Genomic DNA, 12,208 nt, shown 5'->3' with positions numbered 1-12,208 from the left:
CTTCTATTAAGTGTTCATTCCTATCTGATGGATTGGAGGAAACAGAGGGCATGTTACAACTGTTGATTCTTTAGCTAATTGGAACTTTGATCACAATTAACACATGCTAGGATGTGTGTTGTTACTAGAGAACCTCAGCTACACCGAGTGTGCTCTTTTGCTTGCCAGTTCTAGGTTCACTGTCCATCTCACCAATCATAACACAGCAAGCTGTTTTAGGTGCTTCTGTTTTGTTCTTATGGGTGAATCTAGTGCATTTGAGATAGCGGGTGGCAGAACCAAGAACAGTTCAGACACAATTAGGGTCAGGCTAAAGACTCAGAACACCTACCATTAAATAAGGAGTAAGCAAGCCCCAATACCATTATTCCAAAATAAATGTGGAACTCTTGCTCCATTAACAAACAGCATATACAGTTTCCTAATAACTTGAGTCAGCTGCTTTTCAGGTAAAACACAATGCCATCAATACTTCTGCATGCTTAAAGCCCTGCTTGCAAGGCTACTCTGGGGTAGATCAGCTATACTACAGGTATGCAAACTTCAGGCAACTACTTTGTTTTTGCTAGAATCTTAAGGTTTACCAACTGGTCAGGTACAAAATAGTGGGTCAGGACAGACATACACCTAGTAGAATTAAGGAACAGGTTATGTCTGAGCAAATGGCTCAGACCAAGAGTACTTCCAGACAAGGCTTGTAAAGTACTACTGCCTTGCCTATAGGATTTTACAGGGGGTCCATGCAATGTCATCATCCTCCTTCCCGTGCTTTCCTCTCACTTATTCCATCTTTTCTCATTACACAGAAAATCTGTTAATTTTTCACATCCACAGTTCTGGATGTTCGGTATCATAACTTTCTGGCATTTTGCTGGGGGTGTGGTTGTTACTGTGATGTTACTGAGGGGTGTTTTCTGAGAACACACTGTGGGAGGGTTTCTCCAAAGCTGTGCTGTTTGTTTCCAGTATCCACACTTCAAGAGTTCTAAAAGCTGATTACGCATCCCAAATTGCAGCATGCTTTCACAGAGCCATCAGGATTTGTGGGGCATAAAAAATATAAGATAACTGCTTTGATATCTCCTGCTTTGGCTATAATTGTAACTTTTCCACATGGGAGTGCCTTTTCTCATTATGTCTTTTTAAAGGCACACTTGCACAACTCTATACTTGCATGGTGAACTGTAACCATCCCATCATTTCAAATTTCAATTAGTTATGTCATGTATTCAAATAAAATGCTCCCATTTTCCCTCTGGGAACAGTGCAACACAAAGAAATTTATTGTGGCTGGGTGTTACATCTGTGTACTTTCAAGGTGCTTCCAGAGGGACAGTTCCTAGCACTACCAGTCAAAAGGGCATTGTGAAGCTGTTCTGTCTTTGTGGAAAGAAAAATGAAATACATTGACTGCACCACCACCATCCATACAGTTCTGTGAAAGAGGCAGGACAATTGCGTAATAAAAACCTAGGGTTTCTCCACATGGACCTTACATCGTGTGATCAAGATTGGTTGCTCACCAAAGTTTGTGGGTCCTTTACACAACGTTGTCAACCTCCAGGGCCTCTCCCACAGTTTATGGCCTTTATTCCACTTTTTAAAAGATCAGAGATAATATGATAAGGGACAATACACACAGCTGATAGATTAGACTAATGACAGTGTTGTGCTATAATCACAGTGCCATCTAGTGGCTGTAAAATGAAACATATAGAACTTGCAGCGAAAGAAAGTCCTCAATTCAAAGCACCTGCCTGCCTGCGTAAAGGAACCAAGCTTAATCCTGAAAAGAATCTGGAAGCAGAAAGCCCCAGTAATGATGTGGGATTTCAGCCTCTAGTTTGGAAGCACACTCTGTAAAAGGAATAAAGAACATAGCTCCATTTGTGGGTGAGGAGAACAATTCCAGCCTATCTTTATTGCACACTTATGGTATATAATTTTAATTTTTTTACAGGTGCTCACACAGGTGAATAAGGTCACTTGAGCACATGGCCGCTAAATAAAATAGTGGGAAGAGGAAACTGCTGATAGAGGAAAGAGGCAGTGGGGGAGACAAAAAGCCAGCTCTCTCTGCCCCCCATCTTGTTCCACCTACGTGTGAATTAGACAGGGCAGGATAACACAGGAAAATAACGAGATGCCATCTCTGAAAAATACATTGCAATTCTGCATTTTTTTTTTAAAAAAATGGAACTTACCTACATCTATGAGAAGGCATCCATCTGGAAGCAACCCAAGAATTTGTTTTCATTATTAAAACTGAGCTCACATTTCTTTCACACAAAAGTCCACTCGTGTGGAAAAGTTAACAAGTATGTGTATTAATAAAGCAATCCAATATGGACATTTTTTTTTTTTTTACAATATATCACCTAGCTTTATCAAGTATGCCAGTCACAATAACTACATTGGAGTTAACAGTTTGGAGTTAACTACATTAACTCCAAAGAGTAATGTACATCCATTGGAGTTAACTACAGTAACTCTTTGGAGAGACCTTTTAAGCCAACTAGACACAGGAAAATACAAAATGTAATGTCTGAAGTGGTATCTACTGTATATGCAGACAATATATGCACTTCCCAATGTGTTAATTGGTGTACTGTTTATACAAATTAATAAAGACAAAAATATTCAAATCAAAAATCCACTCCTGATTTCCCCCAAGCTCTCGATTTCAACATCTTAACATAGTTTTGTATGTAGAAAACAGCAACACAAACCAGATGTCTTCAGACTCAACAACTCTTTATTATAACTTACAGAAACACAGAGCAACCTTCTTTGACGTGTAAAAGGTGCATAAACAACTTTAGTAAATAATTGTCCTTGGAAACTGGTACAGTCATGCAGGCCCAGGATTCTCCTGGTCTCTCGGGAGATTACACAGGCTCAACCGCTTCCTAGTGACTTCTGTCCCAAAGGAAAAGCATTCCTTCTATCCCTCTCACATGGCCTGCTAACACTGAGGCCTTCTTGGCTTGCCTCTTAAAGAGGTAGTACACAACATGGGGAGGACACATGCTGGTGTAATTACTGTTGTTAAACAATTGGGAGTCAGAAACCCTTTCAGAACTACTGCAAATCGCCTAGAGATCTACCAGTAGATCCTGATATACCTTCTCTGATTACTACACAGTGTCAATCAATATCTCTACAGGACAGGGTTGGCCTGAAACACTTTGCTGCCTGAGGCAAAGGACAAGATGGTGTCCCTCCTCCCCATTCCATGTACATAAATCAATTGGAATGGTAGTTAAATCTTCCTTCAGCACTGGAGATGGAACATCATCCACCACTACACCTGAGGGAAGAAGATTAGCTTTGGGGATACAGGGCAGGCCACATGGCATACAAAGGCCGGTCCTCCAACACCTTCTGCCACTCCCTCCCCACCCCCCAGCACCTGCTGCCCAAAGAAGCCACCTTACTCTGCCTAATGGGAGGGCCAGCCATGCTGCAGCACAATTGTTCCATATTTTCTGGGAGCTCCTGCCTCTGTAGCAAAAACTCTTTCCCAACAGAGGTTCAAATAAATAATAAAGTAACCTTTCTCTCAGTCTCACTCCGAAAAAGAGGCAGTGGGATATGCTGTAATTTTCAATAATATTTTTTTAAATAATTAGTCAGAATTTCATTTCAACAGAAGTTTTTAAAACAGCAGCCTTACAAGTTAGCCAGCATCTAATTTAATCTAATCAAGTATCTGATGATAGCCCAGAACTTATGGAAAAGGTTAAAGTGGCACAGGGCGTTAATGGAATCCACCAACTTGCTTCAATCATTTCCAGTAGTCTAATACTTGTGTACCCATCCAGCAAGCCCACCCTAACCCTTTTAGGACGCAATCCTGTACCTGTTTATACCTGTTTAGACCACACACACACACAAAGTCCTACAATTCATAACACGCTGGCTGGGGAATTTTTTTCTGTCTAAACATAGAGAAGATTGCACCGTTAGATAATGGTTATGGAGGGAGCAATCCTATGGCCACTAGACAGTGGCTAGATGGCCACAGTGTAGGAAAGGGTTAAAATGTTGCTTTTGCAAATGCTTTTGAGCAGTGACTGAGCTGAGACAGAATGTGGAAACAGGTGTCTAAGGTACTCTTTGGTAAGAAACTTAAAATGAAGTTAGAAGTGTGGTTAGCTAAGCAAAGTAGAAACCACATTAGAAAATTAGATTAAAAGAACCCTGAGTTAGGACACATGATTATTATAGAACTGTGCGTGCTTAAAGAGCTCATGAATATTATGTTACACACCCTGCATAGCTAATAAGGTCATTATAATGTACATGTGATGTATGTAAAGGGAGGGGGAACATATCAAAGAGGTAATGTGAATAGGCGGATCGGAAAGTTGTGAACCTTGGAGTACCTAGCCAATGGGGAAACAAGGGAGGGACTCAGCAGCCGGGGAAAGAGAATAAAAACTGTATGCTTTGATTGTCAGGTGTGCCTACTCAACTAGGACACCCACCATTGCAAATGTGCTTAATAAACATAGAGTACTGCTTGAACGTGTGTCACGAAGTTTTTTTACAGGTCATGGTTGGACAAATGAGTTTCTAACAAATTTGGGGGCTCGTCCGGGATCCAGGCTCATTGCTTCGTGGCCACTGATGCCGAACACAGGGGAGACGCGTCCCGTTGAATTTAACGGCTCTAGGGCTCGTCTTCAGGGGCTTCCCTGACGTGCAGTCAGAAGGATCCTGAAGCATGACATGGTGAAGCAGACAGGGTGATTGTAGGCACTGACTAACGGCGGCAACCAGGCAACTCTGTGCACGGACCAAGGTAGGAAAACTGGACTGTACTGCCTTGGTGGTTGGGTATCGAGACTGATTGTGGAGTGTGTGAGATGTGTCAAGGGACACAAAGTGAGTGTGGAGTCCTAATCTGCAGTTCCATTACATCCGCGAGGAGTACGGCCAGAGCCAGCCGAAATGATAAAGGGGAAGATTGAGAGGTCTCGATGGGGAACAATGGTTCCAAGGGTGGGTCAGGAAAGACCCAGGAAGAAAAAGTGCCTAGGGAAAAGGACAACATTCCGCCAAATAGTCCCTTAGGGCGGATGTTAAAATTTTGGAAGGACATTCCATGTACCAGAACAAAGGACAAGAAAAAGATGATTAAATTTTGTTGTTTTGTTTGGACTCGGGGAAGTATCAAACCACCTGCTATTTTCTGGCCCAAATTTGGAGCGGAGGAAGTATGGTTGTGTCAGACTTTAAATCTCTATGTGAATTCTAAAAGACCAATTTCACAAGAGGAGTCCGATTATGCTAGATGTTGGATGGGGAATGAAGTAGTGACACTGTGTCCCCAGAAGACAGGGAAAAGTAGGAAGGAAGAAAATCCCCCTGAGAATAACCCAGAGTCATGGGATCCCCTGTCCCACCTCCCACCCCCTTATGTTCCTATGGCACAAGAGCCAAATATTCCTCCTTTGGTGGAGGAAGAAGAAGACAGGGAAAGAGGACAGGGGACTCAGACAACGACATCATCAAGGCCCAGTGAAATGTATGGGGGATTGGGAAGAGAATTAGCCCAATTAAAGAGAGATGTAGTGAATTTCCCTATCCCTCAGGGGGCCCGAAGAAAGGTCAGTAGTACACCAAAAGGAACTGAAAGTGATTCTGAGGTAAACCAAGAATATCCCTCACCAAATGTGACACTTGAGGGAGCAAAGATGTACCCCTTACGGGAAGTCCCAGTAAGACAGGGACAAGTGGGATTTGTAAATGCCCCACTCAATAGTTCAGAAATACGAAACTTTAAGAAGGAGATGAAGCCTTTAATGGAAGACCCCGTAGGATTGGGGGAGCAATTTGATCAATTTCTGGGACCTAATATATATACATGGGGAGAATTAATGTCTATTCTAGCCATCCTGTTCTCGGGAGAAGACAGGGCCATGGTTAGGAGGACAGCAGTGGCTGAATGAGAAAAAGAACATCCCCATGGGCAGGGAGTGGTCCCGGCTGATCAAAAATATCCTAACCGAGATCCGGGCTGAAACCACCAAGAAGACCAACACCAGATTAATATGCAAGGCCTTAGGGTGTCGATAATCAAGGGAATCAAACTCGCAGTACCCAGGTCCCAGAACTTGACCAAAGCCTTTGAAATTCAGCAAGGCAAGGAGGAACCACCATCTGATTTCCTCCAATGACTAAAGGATCAGATGAGAAAGTATTCTGGCATGAATATTAAAGATCCAGTAAGTCAGTCACTATTGAAGGTTAATTTTGTAACAAAATCATGGCCAGATATTAAAAAGAAGCTAGAAAAGTTAGAAAACTGGAGTGATAAAACCATAGAAGAATTGTTGAGAGAGGCACAGAAGGTTTATGTTAAGAAAGAGGAGAAGCAAAAACAAACCGTCAAGATGATGGTCAACACAATAGACCAGGTTGTGGAGAAAAAGATGGGATCTACTGATTCAAAAGGATGGCATCACCACAGAGAGAGTAGAGTCAGGAAGGCTACCTAATAATTGGTCAGCCCAGACATGTGAACTATATGCTTTAAACCAGGCCCTCCAGCTGCTAAAGAAACAGGACAGAACAATGCGTATGGGGGTGGTTCACACATTTGGGAAAATATGGCATTAAAGAGGTTTAATAAATAGTAGAGGGAAGGAATTAGCACATAGCGAACTTGTACAACAGGTGTTCAAAAGCTTACTCTTACCTAGAGAAATAGCTGTAGTCCACGTTAGCAGACACCAGAAAGGTACATCATTTGAAGCATGGGGAAATGCACGGGTGGATAGGGCAGAACGAGAAGCTGCAGTAGGAGAAGAAATTGTGAGGATGTGCACCATAACCCACAGGTTGCCACAAATACCTGAGAAACTGGTATAGACAGCGAAGGAAATGTTAAAACTACAAGAATTAGGAGCAGTGGAGGTAGAAGAAGGGAAGTGGATACTTCCAGATGGCAAAGAGATGGTCAACAAACCAATTATGAGGGAAATTATGGCTATTTTACATCAGAGAAGTCATTGGGGGGTTCAAGCAATGTGTGATCTAGTGCTTAGAAAATATGGGTCTGTAGGAATGTACACAGTGGCCAAACAAATGTGTGAAAGATGTCTAATTTGTAAAAAGATTAATAAGAAGGTATTGAGAAAACAGCCCCAAGGAAGGTGTAGGCCAAGCTTACGTCCCTTCCAATATTCAGGTTGACTTTATAGAACTCCCTCTGGTGTGTCGATTAAAGTATATTTTGGTTTTAGTAGACCATCTGCCACACTGAATAGAGGCATACCCAATGTCAAGTATGCCCTATCTTCCACGCTTACAAGAGGAGCACGGAGCAGCCAAAAAGAGCGTTCCGGGGCAGGGAGGGCAGAAATATCTGTATGACACACCCTGTTATACAGCAGCCTCCTTCCCCACTCCGTCCTCCCGCGGCTAGACAGCCACAATCCGCTGTCCAGCTGAAAATGCAGGGCAGGAAAAGCCCTGCTTCGTTCTCCTGCCCTGCTTCAGATAGGCAGTTGCCTCCGAGTTCGGAGGCAGCTGCCTATCTACATAGGATTGCACCCTAATAGTACTTTGTCTCACTATTTTTTCTTTTCTTTTCTTTTTGGAATTTAACTACATTTTGACCATTAACATATCATTTGTTAATTAATTGCCATGAACAGAGGTGTTCTGTGTGAATTAATAACAATACTTTGTTATTTCACATTTTCTTTGTGTTTAATTTAATTGGACATCCTTTCATTTTCCTTTTATGTAAAACAGGAAAAACACTTCCCTTTTCTTTTCTATCCATTCATGATTTCCGCTTATAAACCTGAAAGGAAGCCTGACTAACCTGTACAGTGTAATACATCTGAAGTGCAATAATTACAATAATTACTTTATAGAACTAAGGGTGTATGGCGGAGACAATAATTATAGCAATGATAATTAGTACTACTTCTGTCATACACCCTTAGATCCATAGTCTACAGCAGCGGTGGGCTAACTTCAGGCTTGTGAGATTTGGGTTTTTTTACTAGAACCCTGAGATCCACCAACCAGAACCAGGTGCAAAAGACAGAAAATCCGGAGCTCAGAAATTTGTTTTGAGTATCAGAACTGAATGCAGCTCACAGTACCTCCACAGAAAAAAACACTCTTGGTTACACCCTGCCCCCTGCAACAGCTTTCTTCATTCGGGGGGGGGGGGCAGGATAGTGTTGCCACTATTCTTTTAACAATTGTGAGTCTTTGCCATTTTACTTCTCATCACCCAGAGATCTAGCAGTACATCCTGATCTACTTTCTGCCCATCCCTGTTCTACAGACTCATCATTATTTCAGGTTCTTTTCATATGGAAGGCATTTTCTGTTTTGGACAATTCATTAGTTTTGGACATTCATTCGTTTTAAAATGATTCCAGTATTTTAAAAATCTCTGCCTATGGAAGTGTGCAGCCAGATCTATAATTGTCATAATTTTTGCCTTTTGGCAGATCTGAACATAACCATAATGTCTAAAGGGTTCTAATTTAACTCTTACATATTTGGTTGGGAAAACCCTATTAAAAGACTCAGTGGTGTAGTGGAGCTAGGGCTCACGGGGATGCAACACTGAGACATTTTTTATTAGCAGGGATGCTGATGTCATCTGCCAGCCCCCTCAGACCTCCCTGTTCCCTCTGGGCTTAGCTGCAATGCTCACAGTATCTGGAGGGAAATGAATTTTCCCAGCAACAAGGTATTGTTCCTTTCTGCAGTTACAGTATTTTGGGATGGCTTGGTCTTGAATGGCCAGTTAAGACCCATTAGCTTTACAAAAAACTACTTCTAGCAGATAAAAACTCCTAGAACTGGCTTGTTGATGTGAATCAACAGAGCTGCCTGAAATTCTGGACTCTCCTTCTGGGTATAGCTACGGGGACTGTCACGATGAGTGCCTGAGCGTCAAAATTTACCACGACACCACTGCCTATTATATAACGGAGTGAAATTTTCTGCAAATGTTTGATTTGGGGGGAAGTTGTTTATAGAAACTGTTGTTGTTGTTCAGTCGTCCAGTCATGTCCGACTCTTCGTGACCCCATGGACCATAGCACGCCAGGCCTTCCTGTCCTGCGCTCTCTCCCGGAGCGTGCTCAAGTTCATATTCATTGCATCAGTGATGCTATCTAGCCATCTCATCCTCTGCTGTCCCCTTCTCCTTTTGCCTTCAGTCTTTCCCAGCATCAGGGTCTTTTCCAGGGAGTTTTCTCTTCGCATTAGGTGGCCAAAATATTTGAGCTTCAGCTTCAGGATCTGTCCTTCCAATGAGCACTCAGGGTTGATTTCCTTTAGGATGGACTGATTTGACCTCCTTGCAGTCCAGGGGACTCGTAAAAGTCTTCTCCAGCACCACAGTTCGAAAGCATCAATTCTTCGGCGCTCAGCCTTCCTTATAGTCCAGTTCTCACAGCCATGCATTACTACTGGGAAAACCATAGCTTTGATTAGATGGACCTTTGTCGGCAAGGTGATGTCTCTGCTTCTTACTATGCTGTCTAGGTTTGCCATAGCTTTCCTCCCAAGGAGCAAGCGTCTTTTAATTTCATGGCTACAGTCACCATCTGCGGTGATCTTGGAGCCCAAGAAAATAAAATCTGTCACAGCTTCCATTTCTTCCCCTTCTATATGCCAGGAAGTGATGGGACTAGATGCCATGATCTTAGTTTTTTTAATGTTGAGTTTCAAACCAGCTTTTGCACTCTCCTCTTTCACCCTCAACAAGAGGCTCTTTAGATCCTCTTCGCTTTCTGCCATTAGGGTGGTATCGTCTGCATATCAGAGGTTCTGGATAATTCTCCCAGCAATCTTAATTCCAAACTGTGATTCATCCAACCCGGCGTTTCTCATGATGTACTCTGCATATAAGTTAAATAAGCAGGGCGAGAATATGCAGCCTTGTCGTACTCCTTTCCCAATTTTGAACCAATCGGTTGTTCCATGTCTGGTTCTTACTGTTGCTTCTTGACCCTCGTACAGGTTTCTCAGGAGACAGGTAAGGTGGTCTGGTATTCCCATCACTTTAAGAATTTGCCACAGTTTGTTGTGATCCACACAATCAAAGGCTTTAGCATAGTCAATGAAGCAGAAATAGACATTTTTCTGGAATTCTCTTACTTTCTCCATGATCCAGCGAATGTTGGCGATTTGATCTCTAGTTCCTCTGCCTCTTCAAAACCCAGCTTGTACTTCCGGTAGTTCTCGGTTCGCATGAGCGCAATTGTGCGGTAGTTTGAACACTCTTTGGCGTTGCCCTTCTTTGGAATTGGAATGTAAACTGACCTTTTCCAGTCTTGCAGCCATTGTTGAGTGTTCCAAATTTGTTGGCATATTGAATGCAGCACTTTAACAGCATCATCTTTTAGGATCTTAAATAGCTCAGCAGGAATACTGTCATCTCCGCTACCTTTGTTGTTACTAATGCTTCCTAAGGCCCACTTGACTTCACTCTCGAGGATGTCCGGCTCAAGTTCAGTGACCGCACTATCATGGCTATCAGGGACCTTTCCTGTATAGTTCTTCTGTGTATTCTTTCCACCTCTTCTTAATCTCATCTGCTTCTGTTAGGTCCCTGCCTTCTTTGTCCTTTATCATGCCTGTCTTTGCACAAAACGTTCCCTTGAGATCTCTGATTTTCTTGAAGAGATCTCTAGTCTTTCCCATTCTGTTGTTTTCCTCGATTTCTTTGCATTGTTCATTTAAGAAGGCCTTCTTGTCTCTCCTTACTATTCTCTGGAACTCTGCATTCAGTTGGATATAAAAAGGTAAAGGTAAAGGTGTCCCCAACCAGTCGTGTCCGACTCTAGGGTGCGGTGCTCATCCCCGTTTCTAAGCCAAAGAGCCAGCGCTGTCCGAAGACGCTTCCGTGGTCATGTGGCCGGCATGACTGAACACCGAGGTGCACGGAACGCTGTTACCTTTCCCACCGAGGCGGTACCTATTTACTTGCAATTTCTTGCTCTCGAACTGCTAGGTTGGCAGAAGCTGGGACTGAAGACAGGAGCTCACTCCATAAAGCAGCACTCGGGTCTCGAACTGCTGACCTGCCAACCTTCCAGTCTGCAGTTCAGCATCTTTAACCACTAAGTCACTGTGGCCCCTCAGTTGGATATATCTTCCCCTTTCTCCCTTGCTTTTCGCTTCCCTTCTTTCGTCAACTACTTGTAAAGCCTCATCAGACAGCCACTTGGCTTTCTTGCATTTCTTTTTATTTGGGATGGATTGAGTTGCTGCCTCCTGAACAATGTTACGGACCTCCGTCCATAGTTCCTCAGGCACTCTGTCTATCAAGTCTAATCCCTTAAATCTACTTCTCACCTCCACTGTGTATTCATCAGGGATATGATTTAGGTCATACCTGAACGGTTTAGTGGTTTTCCCTACGTTCTTCAATTTAAGCTGAAATTTTGCGATAAGAAGCTCATGATCTGAGCCACAGTCAGCTCCAGGTCTTGTTTTTCCTGACTGTATAGAGCTTCTCCATCTTTGGCTGCAAAGGACATAATCAATCTGATTTCGATATTGACCATCTGGTGATGTCCATGTGTAGAGTCACCTCTTGTGCTGTTGGAAAAGAGTGTTTGCTATGATCAGCGTGTTCTCTTGGCTAAACTCTATTAGCTTTTGGCCTGCTTCATTTTGTACACCAAGGCCATGCCTGCCTGTTATCCTGGTGATTTCTTGACTTCCTACTTTAGCATTCCAATCCCCTATGATGAAGAGGACATCTTTTTTTGGTGTTAGTTCTAGAAGGTGTTGTAGGTCTTCATAGAACCGATCAACCTCAGCTTCTTCGGCCTCAGTGGTTGGGGCATAGACTTGAATTACTGTGATGTTGAATGGTTTGCCTTGGATTCGTCCTGAGATCATTCTATCGTTTTTGAGATTGTACCCCAGTACTGCTTTTCCCACCCTTTTGTTGACTATGAGTGCTACTCCATTTCTTCGAAGGGATTCTTGCCCACAGTAGTAGATATGATGGTCACCTGAATTAAATTCGCCCGTGCCTGTCCATTTTAGTTCGCTGATTCCCAAGATGTCGATGTTCAGTCTTGCTATCTCATGTTTGACCACCTCCAGCTTACCTTGATTCATTGATCTGACATTCCAGGTTCCTAAACAATATTGTTCTTTACAGCATCGGATTTTCTTTTCACCACCAGACACATCCACAGCTGAG

This window comes from Heloderma suspectum, chromosome 1, assembly GCF_057233095.1.
Source record: "Heloderma suspectum isolate Gila_16-S chromosome 1, 16-S_ref, whole genome shotgun sequence".
In the NCBI taxonomy this organism is placed as follows: Eukaryota; Metazoa; Chordata; class Lepidosauria; order Squamata; family Helodermatidae; genus Heloderma; species Heloderma suspectum.
This window is presented reverse-complemented; position numbering follows the sequence as displayed.